Below are 7234 nucleotides of genomic sequence, written 5' to 3' on the forward strand. Positions count from 1 at the left end.
AAGCGCTAGATAAAAGATAAATCTAGAGCGCTCGCCATCAAACAGGTCCGACTCTTGCATTTTCGAGCAACATTTTGCATTATTCGGTCGCATGGTGCCTGCCGTAGCTTCGTTCGAACAGCCGTGCCTCGGCACACTCACACACAGCTAGGTCGGCGTGTACGTGTACCTACGAGAATAGCTAGGGTCCGGGATGCCGCGAATCATTCCTCGATAATGCAAAATGGCAGAGTTGGGCAAAATATTTATCTAAATAAAAATTTCGAATAACTAGTAAAAGATAAAAAAAATTGTTATTCCTTATTCGAAGGTTCAAGTAAAGAAAGTATCTTTATTTGATGTGTATCGAATAATTTTATTCGACGAGAATTTATCCGACGAAAAAAGATAATTTTTTTTATTCGAAGCGGATTTATTCAAACTTCGAATAATTTTTTCATCTTTTATCTTTATTTTCTATTCGAAGGCTTCTAGTAAATCTTCGAATTACTTTTACCGAGCGCCGAGCTTCAAAGACCCAGCGAGGACAGACGACATACAATGTAAGCGGATGGAGAATCGCGCACATATGAAAGTTTAAACTTTTAGATTTTTCAATATATCCTCATGAAATTGTGACGAGCGAATGGAGGGGATGTTCCTGATGAAAATAAGGTCAAATTCGAGTGTAATCGAACAAGTTTCACTGATACGTAATGTTACAATAAAAATTACAATCTAATTAAAGACAGTCCAAATGATGTCGTGTTTGGACTCATTTTTATCGGGATAAGCTCTACAATTCATTCGTGTAAACAATATTGTTCTGATTAAAAATGTAAAAGCATAAATTGCCAATAATGCTCGATTCTCCATCTGCTTACATTGTAGGCCGTTGGTCGGTCGCTGGTCTTTGAAGTCCCGAGCTCGTAGAGTCGCGAGATATCGGTGTGAAACAACTACCAATACAATTGCAAAACTTGTTTATTTTTCATTATTTTTTTATGGGACTTGCGCCAACTAATTCGTGGCATTCTTCTGATTAAAATGACACTAAACGCGGTACAAATTGGACTGTGTTTAATATTTTTAATTGTAGATATATTCGAAAGCTTCGAATAAATCTTCGGCTAACTTTTGCCAGCTCGACGAATAAACCGGTCGGACCGGAGGACCGACGAGCGCCGAACGTCGAAGACCCAGCGACTGCCAAACAGCCTACAATGTAAGCAGATGGAGAATCGAGCATTATTGGCAATTTATGCTTTTACATTTTTAATCAGTACAATATTGTTTATACGAATGAATTGTAGAGCTTGTTCCGATCAAAATGAGTGCAAACACGACATCATTTGGACTGTCTTTAATTAGATTGTAATTTTTATTGTAACATTACGTGTCAGTGAAACTTGTTCGATTACACTCGAATTTGACCTTATTTTCATCAGGAAAATCCCCTCCATTCGCTCGTCACAATTTCATGAGGATATATTGAAAAATCTAAAAGATTAAACTTTCATATGTGCGCGATTCTCCATCCGCTTACATTGTATGTCGTCTGTCCTCGCTGGGTCTTTGAAGCTCGGCGCTCGGTAAAAGTAATTTGAAGATTTATTAGAAGCCTTCGAATAGAAAATACAGATAAAAGATGAAAAAATTATTCAAAGTTTGAATAAATCCGCTTCGAATAAAAAAAATTATATTTTTTCGTCGGATAAATTCTCGTCGAATAAAATTATTCGATACACATCAAATAAAGATACTTTCTTTACTCGAACCTTCGAATAAGGAATAAAAATTTTTTTTATCTTTTACTAGTTATTCGAAATTTTTATTTAGATAAATATTTTGCCCAACTCTGCCATTTTGCATTATCGAGCAATGAATCGCGGCATCCCGGACCCTAGCTATTCTCGTAGGTACACGTACACGCCGACCTGGCGGTGTGTGAGTGTGCCGAGGCACGGCTGTTCGAACGAAGCTACGGCAGGCACCATGCGACCGAATAATGCAAAATGTTGCTCGAAAATGCAAGAGTCGGACCTGTTTGATGGCGAGCGCTCTAGATTTATCATTTATCTAGCGCTTTTGACTACTGATGAACCCCATCTTTGCATTATCGAGGAATGATTCGCGGCATCCCGGACCCTTGCTATTCTCGTAGGTACACGTACACGCCGACCTGGCGGTGTGTGAGTGTGCCGCGACACGGTTGTTCGAACGAAGCTACTGCAGCGCCGTCGTTTATGATGTCGACCACGCATGCTCAGATCGCCTCTATTGTCAGAGATCATGCGACCGAATCAGAGAGGATACTCGGAAAATGCCACTCGACACTGAATGTGGAAAGTGCACCCAGCTCCCCATACTGGACGAAAATGTTACTATTTAGCTTCTTCTAGTGGCCGTTATAGCGGTACTATCGATTGTTCAAGGCCACCTGGGAAAACTGTCCCTTAACAGTACAACTTTTCTCTCTAACATTTTCTTCTATCTCTAATCCTAACGGAGCTATTTAGGTGGCCTGTTTGTCGTGAACCACCCGGTATAAATAGCCTCACACTAGTAGATACTTGTAATTTGAACACTAATTATTACTATATTTGTTAACAATAAATAAAAGATTCGTCTTAACATCAACTACAAAAATATGTAATAAAAAATACTTAGTTTTATATTTACTTAAAAAATTAAGATGACCATAATTTAAAAAATTAAATAATTTAATTAAAAAAGTAATAGTGGAACTGAGATGAAGCACCGACGAGATATATATAAAGACTGCCAGCCCCCGTGTTAAACCACAGACGAGGTATAAGGATAGACCTATCATCTTATGGGACTTCGTGTCCGATGTTCTGAAATATCGACCGTTCAAAAAATTAGAGGTTTTGTCAGAGAGGAAATGAGAGTGCTCACGCCCGGGGTTTTAGTGTCCCCGGTATAGTACTGCCCTCTAGTCTAATTTTTAGTCTCGACCAGAACCTGCATCATCTTTAGCCTGAAACCGAACCTGCATCATCTTTAGCCTGAAACCAAACCTGCATCATCTTTAGCCTGAAACAGAACCTGCATCATCTTTAGCCTGAAACAGAACCTGCATCATCTTTTTAGCCTGCACCATAACTTGCATCATCTTAGGCTGGATCAGAGCCTACATCATTTTTTAACATAGAAATAGCATCCACGCCTGGCATTATTTGGCATCCGCTGCCAATATCCAATAGAGAAAAAATTCCGAAGATTATAAAGCACGTTTTGCTCTCAAATTAATTTATATTTTAAGTAACTTTTGCAACAATTCAGGTAATAATATAAATTATAATAGTTTAATATTCAATGTGAGGCAGACCTTGAGATCATGTTACTTTGTAAGAGAAGAAAAACCGATCTTTGTAATAGTAGATTATGTTAAATAGCATTAAATAAAACTATCTCTTCGCTAACCAACAATTTTGATCATATACATTTTCCTACAATATCTTTAATGATGCCAAAGCCTTCAAAAGGATTTATGAAAATATTTTTAGACTGTGTGCAGTCTTGAATGGAACCGCTTGAGATTAATTAGAACTTACGTCGGATAGAAGCAAATGAACTTATTTGATCAATCAGCTATCGAACGACACACGAATATTTATGAGAGAATAAAAGTAGGAAATAGTAAGAAATCCGACGTCGCGCTATCTTGAAAATATTGTTCCACTCTGATACGATCACGGTGGATCGAATTAATGATTTTTTATTTCTTTCATGAATCTTTTTCCATCGTATTTGTTTCTTTTTTCTGTTTAAAACAACATCTGCCACGATATAATTGCGATTATAATTTCTCGTGTAATAAGCGATTAAATTTTCGGTTTAAGTTAAATTTTTAGTTCTATTTGTACGTAACTTCCATCAACAGATTTGTGAGATTTTTCTGGTTAAAAGCAGACCAAACTCGGTAGAGTTTCAATCATATTGTCGTCATCCCGGAAGGAGAAGTAGTTTAGTGGTTCAATTAAAAGCCTTTATTTTAAACTAGTGGACTCACTTTAGGATAGGACAATTGTACAAGAGGAAAAGTGAAAGTTGGTAATGAAACAAGGGATGGTCGCTGGCGAGGATGTCTGGTTTTCGTCTATGTCAAGGATGGGCTTAAAGTCTTGTAGGAAAACGGTTGTATGAGAGGACAGGCAAAGAGGAAGAGAGAAAAAAGAGTGAAGAGGACGGTTAGGTTTTACGAGCGCAGGAAACCCTGCGTTTAGAAAACTACCATCGCCGGTACAAAATCGGTTGACGATGGGACTCGCTGTAATATGCTGTAAATGAGTCGCCCAGGCCCTTATTGTTAAGAAGGTACAGACTAGGTCAGGTATAAGATAGTATATGCAGTGTCTGACACTATTTACCTACGTATCATAGCGTGTCATGATCACACTCTAAATAAGTACATACTCACTTGATACAATCCGATTTTGATGAAACTTATGTGAGATATAGTTCTTCGAAAAATATTTGACATGTGTTTTTTATAGCCAACCACGCGCTTTGAAGGGGTGAAAATAGCCCTCAAAGTTGGGGGTCAAAATCACATTTTTTGAGTTATCTTGGTAACCAGCGGTCGAAAAAATTAAATTTTTTTAAAATGGGAAATGTCGCTCAAGAAATTTTTAACAAAAGTTGTTTGTTTAAAGAATACATTAAAAATTTGGTTTTTTGTTTAGTTTCTCTTATTTATTGTTGATTCATTTTAATGTAAACTTGGGTATGTGATCTTTGATCCAAAATAGGGTATACAGTAAAGATTCTACTGAAGTCAGTACCGACGTTCCCTACTTATGACAGTGGAACACCTCACACCACTCGAGAACCGTCGTGTCGCGGTCACCACATTGTCGGGTATATCGGTGTGAGACCCGAAGACCACTACTAATCCAATTACAAAACTTCTTTATTTTTCGTTATATTTTTATGAAACTTTTACCAACATATTCGTGGCATTTTTCTGATTAAAATGATACCATATATGATATAATTCCGATGTTATTTACTTGTGTAACAAGCGATAAAAGTTTCGAACGCAGAGGAGGACAGCGTATGGGAAAGAAAGAGACGCACTTCGACTCTCTGCGTCTCTTTCTTTCCCATACGCTGTCCTCCTCTGCGTTCGAAACTTTTATCGCTTGTTACACAAGTAAATATCATCGGAATTATATCATATTTGGTGTCATTTTAATCAGAAAAATTAAACGAATATGTTGGTAAAAGTTTTATGAGAGAATAATGAGAAATAAAGAAGTTTTGTAATTGGATTAGTAGTGGTCTTCTAGTCTCACACCGATATAGCCGACAATGTTGTGGCCGCGACGGTTCCGAGTTTCGCTGTCAGCACCTCGGACGCCGGCGAGAACCTCCGACGTTCCCCGGATTTGACACTCTAAAGAACCGAGAGAGTATCATAAGTCAAATCTTCACTGTATAGTCAATCTCCCATGCACACGAAAATGGAAAACCTCACACCACCGCTGTGAGTAGCCGAAGCTCGAGAGCCGTCGCGGTCACAACATTGTCGGCTATATCGGTGTGAGACCAGAAGACCACTACTAATCCAATTACAAAACTTCTTTATTTTTCATTATTTTTTTATGGAATTTGCGCTGACTAATTCGTGGCATTCTTCTGATTAAAATGACACTAAACACGGTATAAATTGAACGGTATCTAGTATTTTTAACTTTTGCCAGCTCGACGAATAAACGGCGACGATGCCCGACGACTGCAATGTAAGCAGATGGAGATTCGAGCATTATTGGCAATTTATGATTTTATATATTTAATCAGAATGATATTGTTAATGCGAATAAGTTGTAGAGCTTATCCCGGTGAAAATGAGTCTAAACACGACATCATTTGGACTATCTTCAATAAAATTGTAATTTTTGTCGTAACATTACGTATCAATATAATGGGTCGATTACACTCGAATTTGAACTAATTTTCATCAGGAAAATCCTCTCAATTCACTCGTCACAATTTTATAAAGGTATACAGAAAAATCTAAAGTTTAACTTTTTAATTCCTGTGCGATTCTCCATCTGCTTACATTGTATGCCGTTTGTCAGTCGCTTGGTTTTCAACGTTCGGCGCTCGTCGGGCGTCGTTGTCGTTTATTCGAGCTGGCAAAAGTTATGTGTAGGAATTGTTTTCGAAATAATTGCCAAGCGGTGGGATTTTACAGTGAGAAATGTCTATGGACGTTTATTTAACCGATGACAACGATTACACATACAGGTGTTACAACTCTCTCTCTCTCTTTCTCTCTCTCTCTCTCTCTCTCTCTCTCTCTCTCTCTCTCTCTCTCTCTCTCTCTCTGTGCTGCCTCTTGCAGACACTCTCTTCCAGACTCTAGACTCTTTCTAAAGTCTCTCGCAATCTCTCTCAACCTCTTTGCACAAACTCTTTAACTCTAACTTACTCTCACTCAGTGTACTGACTCTTACTCTATCTCTAACTCCGTATTCTTACTCTGTCCGCGACCGCGACCTACCTCGCCTATATAGGCCGATCGCCGACATACACACATACGCTCTAGATCACATTCATACATAGTTCATCGCACCTTTCATACTGTGTCTCTCGCACACATGCTCGCTCGCTCTCACACTCACTCATTCGCACGCGTACATTAGGACATTCAACCGTCGCCCGATGTTTGACGACATTGACGTTGTTTCGAAAAACACGCTCGCGGTCGGGGCGTCCTAACGGCAGACCACGATAGGCAGTTTTTTCCCTCCTACATATGTATTTGAGGATTTACTCGAAGCCTTCGAATAAAAGATACAGATAAAAGATGAAAAAATTATTCGAAGTTTGAATGCATCCGCTTCAAATAAAAAATTCTTTTATTCGTCGGATAAATTCTTGTCGAACAAAATTATTTATTCAATACTCGTCGAATAAAGATACTTCTTTTATTCGAACCTTCGAATAACGAATAAAAATTTTTTTTATCTTTTATTCGTAATTCCAAATTTTTATTTAGATAAATATTTTGCCCAACTCTGAAAATATGTATACATTTCTTCATTTAAACATATATTACAATAAAAATCACACAAATATTAAATAAATTCAGTCATTTCATTTTTATAAGGCAACGTAGACCAGCTACACTTAACACTAGAACTATCGCATGAGTCAAAATGACTTGTTCCTAACTTTTTCTTTTAGAAATAACGAAATTGTAAATATGTTTTTACGAGAAAAT

Source organism: Halictus rubicundus, chromosome 14, assembly GCF_050948215.1.
Source record: "Halictus rubicundus isolate RS-2024b chromosome 14, iyHalRubi1_principal, whole genome shotgun sequence".
Lineage (NCBI taxonomy): Eukaryota > Metazoa > Arthropoda > Insecta > Hymenoptera > Halictidae > Halictus > Halictus rubicundus.